The following is a 10,625-nucleotide window of genomic DNA, read 5'->3' as shown; positions in this document are numbered from 1 at the left end:
GCAAAACAAAACCTGGCACCTATTAACTCCAGGGAAAACAAAAAGCTGTGCAGGGAAGGAAAAGTAATTGTAGTTTACTACTCATATCAGCAACAAATGGCATTTACACAGTCACAAGAAGATAAACATCAAATCTAAACAAAATTATGGTATAACTACATTGGGAAGACAAGGAACCGGGAAGTGTGTGTGTGTGTGTGTGTGTGTCTGTGTGTCTGTGTGTGTCGTGAGAGAAGGAGAGAGGGTGAGAAAGAATATTATATACTGAATTTCTAGAGTTACAAACCAAGACAGCAAAATCTGAAAAGTCAAAAAGCAGTAGTATAAACATTTTACTAGAAATGTAAAACTGATTCCAAAAAAATAGCTGAAAAGAATTGAAAGTTGTTGCTTCCAATAAGTAGGATGCTCTAAATTATTTGCATGTATAATTTTAATAAAAATTAAAATGACAGGAAAAAAGGAACCAAGGAATAAATATCTATTATAATACTTCTCAAGTAAATGTCCTTTAAAAAATGAAATTCTTCCTTTAAAAATGAAGTTGCATTTTACTTATGTGACATGAATTGCCTTTCCCTGTAAAACAATGACTCTCAATAGGAAAGGACTTCCTAACCCTAAAAGTAACACAACTAAGTCAAAATGTAATAAACTGTGATGCACACTAATAGCTTTCTTTTTTTATTAAGTTACATACAATAAAAGGTATCCATTTAAATGGCATTTTGATTTGTATCTGTGTAATCTCAGCCACAATTAATATATAAATGATGGGGTGCTCCCTCCAGCAGCACATATACTGAAATAGTAGAGATACAGGGAAGATTAGCGTGACTACCGTGCGAGGATGACTTGCAAATTCGTGATGCCTTCCGTATTTTTAGTAACTCAGAAAAAGAAAGTCAGATACTGTATGTTCTCACTAAACAATAGGTACACATGGACAAACAGAGTGAAAAATAGACATTGGAGATTCCAAAAGGTGGGAAGATGGGAGGGGCGTGAGGGATGAGAAATAACCTATTGGGTATAATTTACACCGTTCAGGTGATGGTTACACTAAAAGCACAGACTTCACCACTATGCAATCTATCCACGTAACTAAAATGCATTTGTACCCCCTAAATCCATAAAAATAAAAATAAAGGTGTAGATGATGGCGCATTTCCACCATCGCAAGCTCCTTTCACCCTGTCGCTAGGGATGCCCATTCCCAGCCCTCGGCAGCCCTTGCTCACTTTCTGTTTCTTTAGATTCGATGTGCCTTTTCTAGAGTTTCACAGACATGAGCTGGAATGCGTGGGATGGACTCTTTTGTGTCGGGATTCTTTCTAATGCATCTGAGTTTCATCCCAATTCCTGTGTGTGGCGTACGGTTCCTTTTATTACCGATTAGTAATCTATTGGGTGCGTTTGCCATCATTTGTTTATCTAGGATAGAATGCTTTGGCAAACCTTTGGATCGTTGAATTTTTAAAAAAATTTCTCGAGTCTTTTGACTACTAGCTCTTCCCCCTACCAGGCAAACTCTCTGATGGTCAATTATCAGAAAGGAGCAGGTAACTGACAGTGGAGTCTGCTTCTTCTGGGTAACCCAGCTTGGTTGCTTAGCAACAAACAGACGAAGTGTATTAGTTTAGTGGATTCTGAACAAAAAGGTAATCATCTTTCATCCCCAGATAGATAGGAGATGATGTTATTCCGAGTGAAGTGGGGGAAAAATAAAAACCATAAAAGAAAACACATAAATAACCACGATGATACCTTCTGTAGTCACACCAAGTGTGCTGTTGAAGACCAAGAAATCCCCGTTTAGACAGAATACCACGGTGTTAGGTGCTGCTGTGCAAAATAGTTTAAAATTGCAAATAACTGATACCAGACATTAATAACTCATGACAGAGATGAAGAGAAACAGGTTAACCTTCATTAGCATGAATTCTGCAAAGGATCCATCTGAGATGAGGAAGAAACCTTGTCCTCTCTCCATGTCCCTTCAGAATGGAAGGCAAGAACTCCGGTAGATGTTATTCTTCCTTTCGCTGAATTGAGTAATTGTTTTCCGTAGTAAATGTGATTGACTTGTGTTTGTTCACTGGATTCCTTAATCTCAAAAAGAATGGCATCCATTTTGCAGGCAATGATGCTGACGGAAGTTTTTTTTTGTTGTTGTTAAACTTCCTCGGGAGTTTTGCCAATTTGCGACGGCTACTTCCTTCTCATTATTGGCACCTCCCTCCCAGCACCCAACAATATCATCTAGCAGAAATAGCTCTGCTAAGAATCGCTGATTTAATGAGTAGACTATCCTTCAGCCATTGAAATGCAAAGTGTTTCATAATCAACCAGAGATCGGGTTCACTTAGGTTTACAGGGTTGAAAGGGAGAAAAAAACCCTTCACCATCGCTTCTCAGCTAGTCCTGGAGCCGTTCTCCACTTCCCTCCTGATGACAGGTTTCTGGGTTTAAATCATGCCTCCGGGGAATGGATGTGAAGCTGTGGTCCTGCAGTTTGCTGTCAGTGCCTGGGTATCTGGTAAAAGACAGCTTTGCAGTTTCATTTATTGGAGGGGCAAAGTTGACTGCCAAATAATTGGGTTGAGACTCCCCCGACTCCCCCCTACTTTTCTTGGGATTGTAAGGATCACTTCTCCCCATAAACATATTAAATTGCAGCCTTCCAGAGGAAAGAGATAGAGGAACACATCTTTCAGAGCTGCTATTTTTTTTTATTTATTTTCAGACTAATTAAAAATGTTCTGGTCTTTTCTGGTTTTGAATTGTAAAAGACGTGCACTTGTCCTCTGCATTGTGTGAGTGTGAGAGCACACCAAGACAGAGGAACAGGAAGGCAGAGTCTGCAAAAGAGCTTGCAAAACCAAAACACATCCTGGGGCCCCACACAATTAGTGAAAATCTTGCTGCTGCGCAATGCTGGCGAATGCAGCTGCCACCGTAGAGCCGAGGTGTAAAAACTTTGAGCTGCTAAGTGCTTGCAGCATTGTGCTCTCTGCTTGCGACATTTTGTGGCCGTGGTTTCTGCTCAGGGGAGATTTATCAGTTCAAAGAATAGACTCGATGGAAAAGTACGGCTTTGCACATAAACAGACTGTCCTTCACAACCACCACGTTGACGGCGGTTTACTGAAATTAATTCTCGTTTGAGTTAAAAGACTTAAAGCTCCCAAAGAATGTGTCCATGTTTATATATTTTAAAGTATACAAAAGAAAAGCCAAATCACTTACTACTTAATTTCTAACTTAGTGTTTCTGAGAGATGGAAAAAAACAACTAAAAGTTTTGGACCAGAGAATTTTTTTTTTATTTTTTAATTATTTTATTTTATTTTTTTTAATTCAGATTTGGGGTCAGCGGTGGCGCTGAGGTTTTGGTTGGATTCCATCTCATCCCTTCTTTCTCTGAGTTTTGTTTTCTTTTTTCCTCTCTGCTATATGTTTCTGGTGAAATGGCAAGAAACTAACGGTAATAAGAAAAAGTAAGAAACAGATCTGTGTAGCAGTAATGACGGAAACTAAAAAGTAATTGCACCCCTGAGACATATGCCAATTACAACACAGAGAAATACGATGCCATGACATCTGTCGGGCCTGTTGATTACCAAATCGAGGTGGCAAATATTTGTTGAGCATCTCCTATGCGTAATGCATCCTAGATGCCTATTCATGGACCTCAAGACATTTCTAGTAGAGATAACTTATTCTGAACAGCAATTCTCAAAAAACTTCAAGGATCCTCCAGGAAGAGTTATTTGAGTCAGAGGGTATCATGAATGAGATGCGTGGGGGGTGGCTCAGGTCAGGGCCTGGGGATGACATGGGGCAGGAGAGCCAACCTTTTCAGAGTGGTCACTAGAAAGGTTTCATAATGGTTGTGAGGATTTGCTGCCACACTAGGAGGAGACTAGATGGGCCCATGGCTCTGCCATCATGGAGTGTCTGGTCTGGGATATGGATGAACCGTAGACATTGTTCATGATGGTTATGAAGACAGAGGTTGGCGGTTGAGGAAAGAGCATGGAGGTAAAACAAATGGTTGCTAGTAGAGAGTGACATGGGAATGGAGCAGGCTATATGCAGGGGAGTGTTGGGACCTCACCCCACCTGTTCAGAGGGGAGTTGAGCAGTGAGTGGGTAAGGGCCGATGAAGCCTGGTCAGGGTGTCCTTGTACACAGGGGCTGGGCTCTGACCAGGTGGAGTGAAAGCCAATAACCATCATGTACTCAGAGTGTCAGCCTCAGCCGAGCCCACCTAAGGTGCTCAGACATTTCCAAAGCATTTTCTGTGGGCCTCACCGGACCGGCTTCAAGTCTCCACAACCCTGACCACACTGGGGCAGAGATATCTTCCAGTGCAATCTGAGCCTGAGAAAGAAAGTGGCTTCTTGAGTGCACAGATGGTTAAGGTCGGAGCCAGGACTCTCCAGCCCAGATATTTTAACTCTCCCACCACCCTGGCCAGCAGCCCCCACAGTCTCAGAACTTCTCACCATCCACAGATATGCAAAAGCACCTTCCAAAACCAACCCCGGGGCAGATCTGACTCTGGATTTGGTGAAACAACCTTGGGATGTTGGGAAGGTCAGGGTTTCTCCACCTCGGCACTCTTGGCGCTTGGGGCTGGATGATTGTCTGTTGCAGGGGGCTTTTCTGCTACCCACTAGATGCCAGGGGCACACCCCTTCCCCCGAGCTGTGACAACCCAAATTATTTCCAGACATTGCCAACAATCTCCCAAGGAGGCAAAATCACCCATGGTTGGAAACCACTGCTGTGGTGTGTCTGTAAACATGGTGGTGTTGGTCCCCACTCTGTGTGACAGGTATTCCCAAGGCCAGGATGAAGCTGCTGAGGCCAGGGTGAGCTAAGGGGGGGGGTGTGAAGAAGAAGCCTGAGTCTGGTGTCACACAGGACTGAGGAAGTCCAAAGAACAGGCTTTTTGTCCTGGTCCTGATGGCCATGGAAAAAAAATCACTTGATCTGTCTCACCATGCTGTTCCTCATGTCTACTGCATTGAGATCACTTCTGTTTTATTGATTGTTTGTAGATATGGGGTCTTGCTCTGTTGCCTAGGCTGGTCTCAAACTTCTAGCCTTGAATGATCCTCCCTCCTCAGCCTCCTAAAGTGCTGGGATTACAGGTGTGAGCCACAGAGCCTGCCTGAATTGAGATCAGTATTTTTTTGTTTGTTCGTTTGTTTGAGATGGAGTTTTGCTCTTGTTGTCCAAGCTGGAGTGCGATGGTGCGATCTCGCTCACTGCAACCTCCACCTCCCAGATTCAAGGAATTCTCCTGCTTCAGCCTCCTGAGTAGCTGGGATTACAGGTACATGCCACCACGCCCGGCTAAGTTTTTGTATTTTTAGTAGAAATGGGGTTTCACCATGTTAGCCAGGATGGTTTCAATCTCCTGACCTCAGGTGATCCTGCCGCCTCAGCCTCCCAAAGTGCTGGGATTACAGGCGTGAGCCACCGCACCCAGCCAAGATCAGTTTTAATTCTCACATTCTACTGCAAAGGTAAAATGGCCTTGGGCTGCAGTTCTCTGTCTCGAAGCACCAGTCAGGAGAAAAGGCAGTCAAGTCCCTGGGACTCTCATCACCAGTTGGCTGGAGACCCAGGGTATGAGCCCAGAAGGAAGGAATAACAGTAGAGGCTGGAAAGTGAGCCAGTGAGTGGGGGGTTCTGTTTGTCAGAGCTTCCTGCCCTCTCTCCTCTTCTTCCTCTTCATCCCCTTTCCTTCCCTTTCCCTCTTCTTTCATTCATTAAGTGGTGAGACAACCAGCCAGCATTGCCGAGAGAAACAGGGAGACTGTGACAATCCACAGGGTGCGGTGTCATGTTTGTATTCCATGTAGTCAATATGATTCAAAGATCCAAAAGTTTTACCCAGCATGTTTGACAGGCACACACGCATATACACATAAGCATGCACACGCATATATTTCCAGTAATTATCCACAGGAAGTAGTGAGTCCACAATGCCAAGAATTTCTCCTTTGCAGTGGCTATTTGTGATGGGAAGCAATGTGCATTCCACTGCCTTCTAGCATCAGATTATGGGAGGGGAATGTCATCATCGAAGGCGTATCCTCTTTCTTATAAAGATTTCATTCAAATAGAAAGAGTTCTCTTTCTTATAAAGATTTCATTCAAATAGAAAGAGTTCTGCATCTGATAGTAAAAACAAACAAACAAAAAACAGAGGACAATTTCTTTGCCAATGAAAACTGCCCCCGATGAAGGCATAGGGGCCTATTTCAAATAAGGATCAGGAAAAATTCAACAAGGGAAATGATGCTTTAAGTATGTTATCTTGCAAAAGGAAGAACCCTATTTCCTCTTTTCTAAGAGGAAGACAACTACTTTTGCTTTGATCAGAGTGCCGCCTGAGTGGCCAGAACTGACAAGGTTGGCAGAAGCGACGAGCTGAGAATTAAGGGCAGCGTCTGGGCCTGTGGGAGGTGCCATACGTGGACTCACATCCACTGAACCTTGATCTCCTTTGCACACCTCCATGTAATTTATAAATCAGCAGTATTCACTCTGCCAAGAGGAAGTCTTCAAAAAAGAGATGTGCTTGGCCCTCCTGGAAATGCTTTTACTTTGGGGAAAAAGCAGAGTGTACACTTTGAATGGAAATAAGCAGGCTGAAGCCACAGAGGCCATTTATATGCAGCACTGCGATGCAGGCAGGAGAGCGGAGCCCTCCTTAAAGGCGCAGATCACTGAGAAGGCTCATCTCTCTCCATGCTTAAGAGGCCTGACTAGGCCTGGGTCTTGTTTGATAACCACAGCATAACATTTAAACATACTTATAAACATTCTTCCATAAAATCAATTCATAAAAACTTCTAACTCTGAAGCAAAGTGTTAAAATAGGTACTGGGTTACCCGCAAGGATTGCTGTCAGAATAAAATGAAAGGACCTAAAAAGTTAGCATACCAGTTGAAGCCATTCTTACTAAGACATGCATTGTATGCTTGAATAGATAGAATTCAGAGCTAAATTTTAAACTTTGGCCATCTGAACACTGCCCATCAGGACCAGCCACAAGACCCCCCCTCAATTACAAAGCTGGTCCTCGCCACCTAGTTCATGTTGGATTTTGATCCTTCTCAGTGTCTTCACTTATTCTTGTTATTTCCAACATCATGTTTTCCAAATCCCAACTTCTTACCTCACTGGCTGTGTGACCACAGGAAGTTACTAGACCTCTCTGAGCTTTTGTTTCCTCGTCTGTAGAATGGGATAGCAGTACCTCCTTCAGTTACAGAACACCCCACATCAGCTGGTTTGCAACATGCCCTTGATTTCCCCTGGTTTCTCTCTCGCCTTTTACTCCCATCCCCCCCCGTCCCATCCTGGGTCCCTGCTACATCTCATGACTGAACAACTCCTGCAACCCACGGGGCATCATTTTACTCCTCCCTCTAGCTCCTCTCTCTAGCCACAAGACAAAAAAAAAAAAAAAAAATGATAATAAGACTAATCATGTGAATTAGAGGCTCTATGCAGTGTTCCATAGCTCCCAATTCAGACTCTCCACGGGTGTTTCTGAATAGGAACCCCACAATTCACCAGATGACAACACGTCACATCCAAATGACCCCTCTTCTTGCTTCACCACGCCAACGAATGGGGTCATGTGAATTCGGAGAGCTAGAGTAGATTTTCTCTCATCACTGCCTCTCTGCAGTTTTATCCACAGGAAAAAGAGAAACAGTTGGGTCTTGGCTGTGTGAATTAATATCTCTTGTCTTATTTTTTTCCCTCGTACTTTTTTTTTGTTTTCTTTCTTTTTCTTTATCGTTGTTTTGTTTGTTTGTTTGTTTTTGTTTTTTAGACAAGAGTCTCACTCTGTCACCCAGGCTGGAGTGCAGTGGCGTGATCTTGGCTCACTGCAACCTTTACCTCCTGGGTTCAAGCAAATCTCATGCCTCAGTCTCCTGAGTAGCTGAGATTACAGGCATGAGCCCCTATGACCGGCTAATTTTTGTATTTTACTAAAAATAGTCAAGAGAGGGGGTTTTGTCATGTGGGCCAGGCTGGTCTCGAACTCCTGACCTCAGGTAATCCACCCAACTTGGCCTCCCAAAGTGTTGGGATTACAGGTGTGAGCCACTGTGCCTGGCCCTTGGCACTTTTTAATGACTTAAATAATATAGGCAAGTCTAAGGCAGGATGGAAATAGTTTTAAAAGGAATTTTATTCTGAGATAAAATGTCTGTTTTATTTTTCTATAGGAAGAATGGTTTCATAATTGGTAACTTTCAGTGTTGCTGAAATTTAAAGGTGGCTTGGTGATGGATTTGTCTTTATTTTAGTATATGTTGCTTTCTGTCTCTATTTTATGTCTTTTAAGTATTTGATTTCTAAGTGCTATGGTATTTCATTTCCTTTTTAATGTGTCTTCTTAAAAATGAAAGTATATGATTATATAATCTTAGGCAGATGAACTACTTTCTAGTTATGATATCAAAGGACTAAAGTACAACAGAAAATATCTCAACACATGACTATACAAATATATTTTTAATGTCTATCAAATATTTCATATATAAAATTCAGAGGCACATAACTAGATAGGGGAAGATAAATTTCAAGTGTGTAGGAATCAAGTTTAATATCCTGCCAGGCGGTAGGGGCACACACCTGCAGTCCCAGCTACTCAGGAGGCTGAGATGGAAGGAATCCTTGAGCCCAGGAGCTTGAATCTGGCCAGGACAACATAGTGAGACATTGTCTTTGAAAAAAAAAACAAACCAAAAGCAAAACCAAAGAGACAGAGAGAGAGAGACAGACACACACACACACACACAGAGAGAAAGAGAGAGAGCACTCACAAATCAAAAAGACATAAATGAGCATCTAAATAGAAGAAAATGAGTAAAAGACACGAATAAACATTTCATATTGGAAGAAAATGAACGGAACAATAAATAGAGGAAAGTACGTGCAATTCCAGGAATCAAAGAAATCTAAATTAATATGAGGAGACAACATTTTTAACCACTTTAATTGGCAGAATTGTTTCTTTTTTCAGTAGTCAACCTAATATTGGTGAGGATGCAGAAAACAGAAATGTTCAGACATCTCGCTACCAGGAATGAAATGCACAAATGATATTAATTTTTTTGACCCACAGTTTCTCATCTGATGCAATCCCATTTGATTGCACATTTGACCTTAAGGAAATATTTGCAAACGTTTAGTTGGAATGATAGTTATTATAGTGTTCTTTATTAAATAGAATAGTTAAGAAATAGAAACATCTTAATATCTAACCAAAAAGGAATTGATTACATGAATTATGGTATATTTATACACTAGAAAACCAGGCAGCTATTAAAATAACTATGATTTTCTTAGTCAGTGCTCTTCAGGTGAAATCAACTTGAATGAGTAAAGTAAGTAAAAACGCAAATTACTGAAAAGTCAAAACAAGCAAACTCGTGAAGATGAGAAGTTCAGCCAGGCCACGTGGGGAGTGGAGGAGGTGTTAGGGCTGCCCACTGTCTCATCCATGGACACCTGTGGCATCTTGTCCCTGCCTCTCTCAACAGGTCTACTCTAATTTTCTGCTTCTCTTTTTAGATCATCTCACTTGGCCTACTCATGCTGTCTCCACTCCCTCATAAATTCCCTTTGCATGGAGCACATCCTTTGGATTTTAGCAGTGCCTGCCTAGATGCTGTTCAACTGCGCAGCACACAGGCCTTCATCATGGTCTAACGGACTCAGCCTTGCAGGCCTGTCTCAGTCAGTTCTGGCTGCTATAACAAAATATCGTAAACTGAAAGCTTATAAACAGAGGAAATTTATCTCTGACAGTTCTGGACGCTGGGAAGTCCAAGATCAAGGTGCCAGCAAACTCAGTGTCTAGTGAGGGCCCACTTCCTGGTTAACAGGCAGCCACCTTCTTGCTGTTTCCTCACGCGGTGAAAAGGGTGGGGAATCTCTTTGGGACCTCTCTTATAAGGGCCCCAATCCCATTCATGGGGGCTTCACCCTCATGACCTAATCACCTCCCAAAAGCCTCACCTCCTAATACCATCCCACTGAGGGAATAGGTTTCAACTTACGAATTTAGAGAAACACAAACAGACTCTAGCAACAGACCAATTCCAAATTACTGGGAGAGAGATTCTGATTGGCCCAATTTGAGTCTAATCCAGACCTGGTCCAATCACGGGTGTGGGGAAGGTATTTGGTGGGCATAAGTGAAGAGATGTTCTGAATTGGGATCACATGGTGCATAGGGTCAACTCTCAGTTAAATTCAGGGGAAAGGATAGAGTCTAGAGATGGATTTGGCATGTCTATCACACAGAAGAATATTGAACATCAGAAAAAAATACACTCTACTAAATGACAAAAAAAGTTTGCACTAAATATAGTGTGATTCTGATTTTTTAAAAAATATGTATATATACGCATATATATGCAGAGAATAAATAACTGGGAGAATTCCTTGTCATGCACTTACGAAAGGTTTTTCTTTTCTTTTTTGAGACAGAGTCTCGTTCTGTGGCCCAGGCTGGAGTGCAGTGGCACGATCTCAGCTCACTGCAAGCTCTGCCTCCCAGGTTCAAGCGATTCTCC

At 42.3% G+C, this 10,625-nt stretch overlaps 1 non-coding gene across 1 annotated transcript; it reads left to right on the top strand.

The window, feature by feature from the left end:
- Positions 1-778: 778 nt before the first annotated feature.
- On the top strand, positions 779-885 carry LOC129492384 (U6 spliceosomal RNA). Its single transcript, XR_008660844.2, has one exon. It is a non-coding gene; the product is annotated as a U6 spliceosomal RNA (small nuclear RNA).
- Positions 886-10,625: the final 9,740 nt, after the last annotated feature.

This window comes from Symphalangus syndactylus, chromosome 10 (assembly GCF_028878055.3).
Source record: "Symphalangus syndactylus isolate Jambi chromosome 10, NHGRI_mSymSyn1-v2.1_pri, whole genome shotgun sequence".
NCBI lineage: Eukaryota > Metazoa > Chordata > Mammalia > Primates > Hylobatidae > Symphalangus > Symphalangus syndactylus.
Note: the sequence above shows the minus strand (reverse complement) of the source record. Positions and strands in the feature narration are given on the sequence as shown.